General features: G+C 35.6%; 2 long non-coding RNA genes across 2 annotated transcripts; one reads left to right on the top strand and one right to left on the bottom strand.

Annotated features, from left to right (window-relative positions):
* The first annotated feature begins 235 nt into the window (after positions 1-235).
* On the top strand, positions 236-8,057 carry LOC118440047 (uncharacterized). Its single transcript, XR_004837743.2, has 3 exons — positions 236-1,458; positions 5,193-5,528; positions 7,827-8,057. It is a non-coding gene; the product is annotated as an uncharacterized LOC118440047 (long non-coding RNA).
* On the bottom strand, positions 4,615-6,734 carry LOC146872776 (uncharacterized). Its single transcript, XR_014982522.1, has 3 exons — positions 6,636-6,734; positions 4,962-5,203; positions 4,615-4,751 (listed from the first exon to the last, which is right to left on the bottom strand). It is a non-coding gene; the product is annotated as an uncharacterized LOC146872776 (long non-coding RNA).
* Positions 8,058-10,251: the final 2,194 nt, after the last annotated feature.

Here is a 10,251-nt window from a genome sequence, read left to right as displayed (position 1 = left end):
AAGGACATTTCCATAAGTCTTGATATATTTATATATACGTCCTTGAGACTCTCACGAAAGGACAAACTTTCTTCTGTTAATCTGTTGTAATCCTTATGATTACAGTGATCAATGTTAAAGGTATAGATACGTTTCGAAGGTAAACGATGTCCTTCGTACGTCAGTCAAAGGTCCTCTTTCACTCTCTCTCTCTCTCTCTCTCCCTCTCTCTCTCTCTCCCTCTTTCTCTCGAAACAGTTTGAACTCAATTGTCGTTCGAGCATAATGTCGAAGTTTCAAGTAATTTTCTCGTAACTCGTTTCTCTTCGGCTTTCTACGATCGTAAAGTTCCCTTCCCTCTCCCTACCTTCGTCCTACCAAATTTAAAAAGTTAATAAGAAGTAGCATGGAAGTTAAACGTTTCCCCTTCGCGCCCACCATAGGCGACGGACATTAATGTTGAAATTAGTATCGCTGCTAACGGAGTTCTTCTCGGTCGTCTGGAGTTTGGTGATGGAAGGACGAAAAGGATAGAGAGGATAAGAGGGAGAATAATGTGGAGAGAGTTTGGTGAAGCGAGACGAGCTCGCTATAAAATCCTTTACGATCTTGCTTCATAAAACATGACTTGCGAAGACGTTTATGCAAGACTCGTCTGACATTACCTGTACATCTTTGATGTTACTTATGTACGTTACCTAACCTTCATCCAAATGATATTTAAAACTATATCTTCTTTTTTTTTTCTTTAGTTCATATTCTCCTTCTACTTTCTACTTTTTGTCTATTTTTCTATTCTTACGTATAATAAAATTCGTCGGCCCTAGCACGACGATTCTATTACAAATCTTTCATTTTGTCATTTACGTATGTATCTTATATATATATATATATATGTGTGTGTGTATGTGTGTGTGTGTGTGTGTTTAATCAAACTATTTAATCAAACGTTTAACATAAAATTTCACTTTTTCGTAGAATCTAATAAAAATTTATTCGTCATATATAAATAAATAGATAATTGTGTTGAATAGATAAAATAAAAAAGTATAAATTTAAATGCGATTCGTGTAAACGAGAATCATTGGATGCGTCCCTGAGACGAAGAGAATGGGATGAGGAAGGGAGTAAGCAGCCTCCGCACTTCGAAGAAGCTCGGTCCAGAACTAATCGTCAAAATATATAGTAAGCGCTAGGATGAGGGTAGAAAGGCCGCCCGGGTGAAACACCTGCTCGATTTGACAAGATACCCACCGTAGCCTCCTCCTGCACAATAATAATAACACAAGAGATGAAGAAGAAGAAGAAGAGGAAGAAGAAGAAGAAGAAGAAGAAGAAGAAGAAGAAGAAGAAGAAGAAGATGAAGAAGAAGAAGAAGAACGGATGCTGGGATATACTGGGTAACGCAGAAAGATTATTGCAAGACGTAGAACCGCTGCGAGCGATGCTGCCGCTACGAGAGCAAGCTGCAGCTTTAGAGTATGTATGTGTATATGTCTGTATATATATTCTTATATATGTGAGAAGGAGAGAGAGAGAGAGAGAGAGAGAGTTATAGAGCTCGTATTATACTTAACTCGTCGAGCCGGTATACTTAAATTTCCTTTGCACGCACGCATACCGGTCGGTGGCGTACAAGTGAGCTCCTATCATCATCATCGTATGAATTTTTTTACTTAAACTCCAATCGAATCAACTTTTTAAAAATTACATTCATTAAAAAGGGGAATCGGACTTGATTCGAATCACACTTTAACTTAATTGCTTTCTACGTTGATCGAAATATTCAAAAAAATTGTATCCCTTCGTAATTGTTATTTGAAAGATATTATTATTATTATTTTATTCGTAAAATAATTGCAATTTGATATTTTTTTTGTTTGTCAAATTTTTAATTGAATAAAAAGAAAAAAGAAAAGAAAGAATCGAAATTTCGATATTCCTATAAATCATAAAGAGAACGTAGAGGATATTTAGGAGAATTGAAGGGTGTAGAGGGAGGGGAGGGGTAGTACCAAGGCAAATAGCCCTTGGCGATTTTCATAGTCGCATAGTTCGAACACTGTACGTGTGCCACGCGGATACGTTTATTTATTACGTCTGTTATCGGGTGGCTAGCGGTAAAGTCGCTCCCTTATTGTGCTTCGTAGTGTCTATGTGGCAAAGATTAACCCATAATTGGTTCATATATCCTGCAGGATACACTGACTTATGACCTGCATTACTGCACCGTAATCTGTATGCACTCGAAGCAGGAAACGCATTCTGAGAGATACGTTATGTCATTAACGTCGTGATAAAGATATCCTGGTTGAGCAATATTTATCACTTTTGTTATTGTTATATACATATGTATGTGTATATATATATACGTGTGTGTGTGTATAAAGAGAGAGAGAGAGAGAGAGGGAGAGATATAAGAAGATATTTTAAAGAATGTTAGCAAGTAATCTTATCGCAGAAAGTAATTATAATAGTTAAGTATTTATCTTAACACCTGTTACATCTTATCGAGACTAATTTGAGACTAATTAAAATTATCGATATATTAAAATCGAATCGAAATTCAATTACAATAGAGAGACAACTCTTTACCAGATCTGTCCTTCTTCTTTTCTTTCATCTTTCCTTCTCTTGTCATAATGACAGATAGATTTGAAGATGAGACAAAGAGAGAGAGAGAGAAATAGGTCGGTTAGAATGGTCATCGTCGAGGTATTAAGAAATATTATGAAAATTGTTGGCGGCTTTCTAAAAGAACTCTTTTTTACTCGCATCATTTTTTTGTTTACTCGAAGCACCTCCTTAAGTTTCTTTGTGACGTTTCTCGAAAGAACGTTTTGTGGAAGTAAAAGAGAATAGCTACGTCGTTGGTCAAGGGACGAGAGGATGAGTGAGTGAAAGGGTAAGGGCGTGGATAATAGATCGGAGAAGCATCGGAGAATATTATGGTAGATATAATAGTATACATACATACATACATACATGTATATAATGTATATATATATATACACTCTACTCTCTTGCGTCCGCTCTTCTTCCCACCTTCCAGGTGGTCGCTGCTTTCCATCATGTGAAGCGTTCAACGTTTGCTCGCTGGACCGTACCATTTAATCTAGATTTCGTGCGTGAAGAAACTAGACGTAGAGGTGAAAGAAAGAAAATATAAATAAAGTAATCGTAAGAGATCTTCTTGTCTTATAGTATAAAAAAAAAAAAACATAAAAAAAAAAAAAAAAACAAACAAAAGAAAGAAAGAAATCGAATTTTCAAATAAATTAAAGGGGAAAAAAAAAAGAAAAAAAAAAATAAAAGAAATACACAAATTCATTCGCAAATTAATCCTACGTACTATATTATCTTCATTTAAAACTATCGAACGAAGCTTCATTTAATTAACAAAATAAATAAATAAAAAAATAATTCGATTGAAAGAATTATATTCATAAAAATATATATATATATATATATATATATATATATATATATTTATCTGCTTTAAATGATACATACGATATGCTATAATCCAAATTAGAAAATATCCATTCAATATTATCTATTATTACAATCTAAAGATTATTGACTATTAATTAATCTACAATGTTTATTTTCATGTTATAAAAACAAAAAGAGAAACAAAAATATTGTTCTTTTTTTACTGTTTGTTTTTTTTTTTTTTTTTTTTTTTTTTAAATAAACAAGACAAAGCTTTTGAAAAGTATATCATACAGTAGTATAAACAACGTCATTCTTCTAACTGTTTAAAGCATCACGAGGATTTCTCTCTAACTCGATATATCCACAACGTTACGCTCACAGTCGTCCGTATATATCCGATACATTCCACGGGCGACTTCCGTCATTGTTCTTCCGTCCCGTAGAAACATAAGTTCCGTAGTATACATGTACATACATATACGTATGAACGTATATCACAATACAATTCTCTCTTCTCTCTCTCTCTTCCTCTCTCTCTTCTCTCTCTCTTCCTCTCTCTTTTCTCTCTCTCTCTCTCTCTCTTCCTCTCTTCTCTCTCTCTCTCAATCTCACTCTCTCTCTCTCTCTCTCTTTCTCTCTATCTCTTAGTTTCTACCTCCTGGGGATTTTAAATGGATTTCGAAGGAAGGGGTGCGGCAAGAATTAAATGCCAACTAGACGGAGACAGTGTGTACGGGCGCGCGCGCACCACGAAATATCAGGGGTTGCACGAAGCAAAAGAGAAAGAGAAAGAGAAAGAGAGAAAGAGAAGATAGGAGAAGAGAGAAACGGTACCGATAGAGGGTGAGTAAGAGAGAGAAAGACAAAGACAGAGAGAAAACAGTAGCTTGCAACAGCTTGCCCATAGTTCAACGCCGGTGGAGTTCCGTGCTTGCCGTGAATTTCAATGCGGTTTACACGCCGGGGCCATATTCTTCGAGCTGTAAATTGCTCGTCCAAGCGAATCACATTCGTTTCCTGTCTCTCCCTGTATCTCTTCCACTTTGTTTCTCTCTCTCTCTCTCTCTCTCTTTCTCTCTCACTCTCTCTTTCTCTCTCCCTCCTTTGTTTGATTTCTATCTCTATCTACGTTAGTTCGTCTTTTCTCTCCCTCTCTCTCTCTCTCTCTCTCTCTCTCTCTCTCATTCTCTCCTCCTTGCAAGATCGAGCACTTTAATCATTCCGTAAATCCGACTCTGAGCTTGGACAAATGTCGTGTTTAGACGAATGTTAGGTACGATAAGCCGGTCCAGAAGCATATCGGTTTTTCTTCTTCTTCGCCTTTTTTGTTTTCACTTGAAAAGTATATAGTACAAGAGGAAACAAGAAAGATTAATTGTTTTTTTATTTTCTTCTTTTTCTTTTGTTTTTTTTTTTTTGATCAAAACACGACACACAACAAACGAAAGCACAGATACATGCGCGCACGCACAAGCAAACATACAAATGAAAAATTAACGTTACATTATAATATGATCTTGAAAAATCTTGGAGAATGAACATACCATAAGTGCCGTTAAGGTTGACCGATCAAGGGCCAATATCTCGTATAGATGGATTTACGACATTTATCTTTGCGCTTGAGCTGAATTTTACGTTTTCCTTCCGGCTCTTCCCTGTTACTTGTCGGATGTCTATCTGAGCACGTTTACGCGTCATCTATCATTTTACAGTTCGCCCATCTCAAGCCACACACATATTATAACAGCTTCATAGCCTTCTTCTATGTCCTACAGGATGATCCAGTCTATCGGAGATACGATTATAAGGAAGAAAAATTTGTGACTTTACGTTATCATTGAAGCTTCGAATTTCATCCGTGGATTTTATCTTAATTGGACGATATCAGAGCTCTTTTGATTCTTTTATACAAACTAAACGAACGTCGATATGACATGAAAGAAGAAGAAGGAGAAGAAGAAAAAAAAAAGGAAAAAAAAAACAGAAAAGAAAATAAAAATAAAAGAAAATAGCTGGTAATTTGATCTAAAGAAAAATTTAATTAACTCAAAACGGACGTAGAACGAGAATGTCGTTAATGGAAATCGATGCAAGTGAAAGTTAATTGTAATGTACGTTTCTCGTTTTGTATTGTTAGATCCAGTTCATAGTCACCCTTCCGTTCTTCCTCCTTCTTTCCTATTCTCTCTCTCTCTCTCTTTCTCTCTCTCTCTCGCTCTCTTTCTTGCTTTCTTTCTTGTCCTCCCTTAGAAATTAAACTTGGTATCATAGATCACTAAACAAATAGATCCTTCCTCTTTTCTCTCTAACAAGTGTACACACGTAGACAATGGCTTACCGTGAAGAGTATTATCCACTGATAGAACGAAGATCAAACGTTGAAACAAATCGATCTATCGATCGATCGATCGATCGTTCATTCGTTCGTTCGTTCGTTCATACGAATGCAAATGATTCCTCCAAATCAAATAATCAACATTCTAATTTTGTCGCGAATAATAGTAGTATCGTAGAATGTCTAATCTGATCGTAGAATAAAAGAAGAAGAAAAAGAAAAAGAAGAAGAAAAAAAATCCTTTTGGTTACTTCATACCTTGGTAAAAGAACTGTTACATAAAAAGAAAGGTAGGCTCAGCCTGTTTCGTGCAAACAAATCGCTCTTTCGGCTGAACGAACGAACGAACCGGTTCTCGCACTCATCGTCAAATCCCACGCAACTAATTCTCACCTTTTCTTTTTTTCCGTCATCAAATTCTTTCGGAGATTACCAAAGCGATACCTTTGAACGGCTTTATTATATCGTACGATATTAATATCATTGAAACATCGAAACATCGTGAAAGCCGAGGAATTATTAATTTATCACTGATACAATGAATAATCCAAATAATAGATATTTAGATATCAATCGATCGTGTACCGTTAGAAATATCTCAAGAATTTTAACAGGAAATCAAGAGATTCATTCGTCGCGAATCAAACGATACGTTTCTAGTTCTCGATATCCTGAAACTAACATCCTGAGTTTCTCACTGTCATTTGAATACTTTAATCCATCAGGAAGAGGAGAGAAAAAAAAAGAAGTGAAAGAAGAAAAAGAAGAAGATGTAGATAGGAATAAAAGTATAGAGAAAGAGAGAGAGAAAGAGATGTATATATTTATATATATATATATATATATATATATATATATATATATATATATACATAAAGATTACGTGGTTGGCCCGATGACTAGAATCGAGCCACGCCTAAGCAAGCTCTTCCTTATGCTTTCACAAGAATATTAATGGGTCGTTCGGTGTGAGAGAAGCTTTACTTGGACGAGTCGATCAGAAGTATACGCGTGGTTATATACCACGAAGAGGGGAGAAAGAAGCGTGGCGGCTTTGGGATGGAGGAGGCTTTCTCGCTACCGCAGGAGAAGAGAAACGTAGCCGTGGGCTGAACAGGTTGTCCTCGTCCTCTACCACCTCAACCTCCTTCTCCTCCTCTTTCTCCTCCTCTTTCTCCTCCTCCTACTCCTTCTACTTTTCTTCCTTCTTGTCTTTCCTTGCTCTTGCTATCCTGCGGCTAAAGCCCTCTTCTCTCTTTCTCTCTCTCTCTCTCTCCTTCTCTCTTTCTCTCTCTTTCTCTTAGTAGCAGGTCGAGATGGTAAAAGGTACGGTAGGAAAGGAGCAAGAGCGAGATAGAACGAGAGTAGAGAAGAAAAATATTAAAGGGAAAAACAAAAGCCGAAAGAATATCCAGGTAGACCCTTTGTTCCCTGTGTTTCGAAATTAATGGTTGGTGCCTCCGCTGGGACCCTCGAGGAGAAGACGATCATTTAATTGAGTCGAAGCCGTGCACGGCTCGCTGTTTCCTCGCCCATTTTACGTCCAGGACATTATACTCTTCTTTTGCTTCTCTTTTTTTCTCTCTCTCTCTCTCTATCTATCTATCTATCTATCTATCTATCTATCTATCTATCTATCTACCTATCTACCTATCTCTCTTTTTTACTCTTATACCTTCCGCAACTTTTCTCTCGACTTCTTTTACATTGACACTATCACCTTCGCTTCTTCCTTTTCCTTCATTTTTCTCATTTTCTTGAGAAACAATGTCTCTTGATACCTCTTATATAGAAAAAGACAAGGAAAGAGAAAGAGAGAAAAAGAACATGCGGCAAAGACGAATTTACGTCGGTCTACATTGCAGCTGCCGTTAAACAAATTTTCCGGTCCATTCCCACGGTAGTCGAGCATACAGATTTGTTTTGATAAAGGCTTCACGGGCGCGAGAGCATGCGAGAGAGTAGTCTCTTTCTTTCTTTCTTTCATTCTTTCTTTCTTTCTTTATCTCCCTCTTTCTCTCTCTCTCTCTCTCTCTCTCTTTCTCTCTTTTCTCTTTTCTCTTTCTCTTTCTAGGTGCACGCGGTCGTGATTTATGGCAGTGCTGATGGATCTGCCAGCGGACAAACGACTCGATCTTAAGAGGAAAACGGAATCTCGGGGGCGACCACTTGATCTATAGTTTCGTGCCTGAGTATACTTTTTGGTACGAACAAATCTATTTGGGCTTTCTTTGCGTGCGACCGACGAAATTCGTGATCTCTAGACGAAATACAATTCGAGTATTTATTCGTCTATTAGATGTCTCTCAGAATGATATATACATATATATATATATATATATATATATATATATAAAATGTCTCGGAAATATTTGCCTTTTGCAAAAAATTAGATATGCGATAGGAAATGAAATAGAAAAGATTTTTTTTTCTTTATTTAATACTTTTCATCGATATCGAAACCATAAGTTTTATTTTTCATTATTAAAATAATTATGATATAAAATATGTTATAACAAATTTGTAAAATTATAAACGCTTTAACATACTTTGTTCGTTCATATAACATTGTATCTGTTGTATAATAACATAAGCACGTTCTTGATGGATAATATTTATGACCTTGATCGTCAATGTTGAATGACATAAATGATTTACGCGTATACGCTCAGTTTGTCTACTGTGTCCGTACAGGTGTTTCATTATTCAACAAATAGCGATATACACTGAATTATTTAAATCAGTATACGGGCTGGAATTATGATTATGGTGACATCGATTTATTTCTCGCCTTTAGTTTATTATACATTGTACATATACAATTAATATGTTATTTTATTTTACAATTATTTTTCTCTTTTTCTTCCTTCTTTTCTTTTTTTACGTGATTACAAATTTCCTGTTTTTCAATCGACAATCTATTTTCTCTATCTCTCTCTCTCTCTCTCTCTCTTTCTTTTTTGTTTCAGAAAATAAGATCTTTAATTCGAAGCTTTTCATCGTGGACATTTTATTTTTATTTATCACGATTGATAAGTATAGCGAATTGGTAACTTAAAGGCTCGCATCCTCGAGCAAATGAAATGTAAACGAAATCGTTGATCGATCGGCATAGAAACACACTGTGGATCCACCGAGAATTGAAACCCGGAAGGAAAAGTAAATCGATTTAGGTACGAGTTACTCTTGTTACCTGTGATTTGTCTCTTCGAAAATGTATAAAATTCGGGAAAAGAAAAGAGAGAGAGAGAGAGAGAGAGAGAGAGAGAGAGATGAGATTGAATAGTGCAAGTACAAGGGGAAAAAATGGAAAACAAAAAATTTCACTTAATTTTTTGTTATGCTCAATCGCACGAAAACGTTTCATATTAAACAAAATTCATTCCCTCTCTCTCTCTTTCTCTCTCTCTCTCTCTCTCTCTCTCTCTCTCTCTCTCTCTTTCTCTTTCTGATTTTAAACTATTCTCTATCCATGAGGTATAAAAATTGATCGTTACAACGCATTCATCAGAAATTCTATGTATCCTATGTATAAACGCACGTTACTCGATGAGTCGAGATAATCGAAACTCCACCGCAACGAACGAGTTCGCCGACGTATTCCAGAAGTGCTAGCCGTGTTCGAGTACAACGGAATTTTCGTCGATTTTACGATCATTTTACGAAAGTATCGGATGAATTATACCTTTTCGACGATAAAATAAAGAAAGCAAAGAAAAAAAAAAAAAAAAGAAAAAAAAGAAGAAAAGAAAAAAAAAAAAGAAAAATGAGAGCAAAATTCGAAATTACAATTTCTCTGTAGAAAAGTATGGTTGAGAATTTTTGAAAATTTTTGAATTGGTTAAAATTTTGAAAAAAAAAGAAAAAAGAAAAAAAGCAATTATATACTCTCTTCGAAAGAAAAATTCCACGCTATCTTTTCCAATTTCAATATGTTCCAATGATATTTCTTTTCAACTTTATCTCTATCACGATTTCTAAAAGTTAACAAGTTAAAGTGTAGATCAGGCAATAGTTCGAGATTTCTAACGGCAATAAAAAGATCATTAGGAACGGGAATACGCAAAAGGAATAGCACTGAGTTTTAAAACCGTTAAATTACTTGAAGCAAGCAAATCGAGTGCCGATCGAAATCCATGGTGAAGAAAATCTAAAAAGGAAAAAAAAGAAAAAAAAAAGAAAAGGAAAAAGAAAAAGGTAAAGAAAAAGAAAAGAGAAATAGGAAGAGAGATTGAGAAAGAAAACAAATAGGGAGAGAGATTGAGAAAGGAAAAAAAAAAAAGAAAAAGGAAAAGAAGAAGGACATAGTAGATCAAAGAGATTTGTTAAATCAGCACGTAAAAAGGCATTGTAGAAAGGTATTTGATTGTATTAAAAGAAGAGATAATCGAATCCTCTTTCGTGGCTTCTAAACGTAAGATACTTTTCTAAACAAGGAAATCTCTCATTTGGCGATAAATCGGTGAACTCTGTGAGAGAGGCGTGAGCGTGGCCCGTGC

The sequence above is a fragment of the Vespa mandarinia genome, chromosome 9, assembly GCF_050613455.1.
Source record: "Vespa mandarinia isolate Hongniang chromosome 9, ASM5061345v1, whole genome shotgun sequence".
Taxonomy (NCBI): domain Eukaryota; kingdom Metazoa; phylum Arthropoda; class Insecta; order Hymenoptera; family Vespidae; genus Vespa; species Vespa mandarinia.
The sequence above is the reverse complement of the archived record's forward strand: the minus strand, read 5'-3'. Positions and strand labels throughout refer to the sequence as shown.